Raw genomic sequence first — 372 nt, 5'->3', positions numbered from 1 at the left:
TTTTTTTCCTTATAAAGATTGGTTGGTCTTCCCTCTCTTTATGTAATGTAGTACTCTATGTTTATCAGAAATTAATTGCCGTGTTACTGCGGGTTCCCCGTAATTTGGCACGGTGAGATGTTGTTTATTAGTTGGAAGGTTTTATGTTGACCCATTCCCTGGTTCACAATGAGGCCCCCCTCCCCCACCCTCCCTTCCCTAGGGGCATCGACGTGTGGGGAATGAGAAAACATTTCGCCAGCGTCTCGTGATCGATTCTGGCCTCTCTCCTTCGATTCCTGCGCGCTCTTTTTCCGATTTATATATTTGTCCTTTGAGTTTCTTCCTTTTGTACATGACGCTTGTATATTATTATTTTTGTTTTTGTTAGTA

At 42.5% G+C, this 372-nt stretch overlaps 1 protein-coding gene across 1 annotated transcript in view; it reads left to right on the top strand.

Moving 5' to 3' along the window:
* Positions 1-372, top strand: part of LOC119586257 (SNF-related serine/threonine-protein kinase-like) — a gene marked incomplete in the record, with an annotated part of 91676 nt that overhangs the window by 70569 nt on the left and 20735 nt on the right.

This window comes from Penaeus monodon, chromosome 21 (assembly GCF_015228065.2).
Source record: "Penaeus monodon isolate SGIC_2016 chromosome 21, NSTDA_Pmon_1, whole genome shotgun sequence".
In the NCBI taxonomy this organism is placed as follows: domain Eukaryota; kingdom Metazoa; phylum Arthropoda; class Malacostraca; order Decapoda; family Penaeidae; genus Penaeus; species Penaeus monodon.
This window is presented reverse-complemented; position numbering and strand designations above follow the sequence as displayed.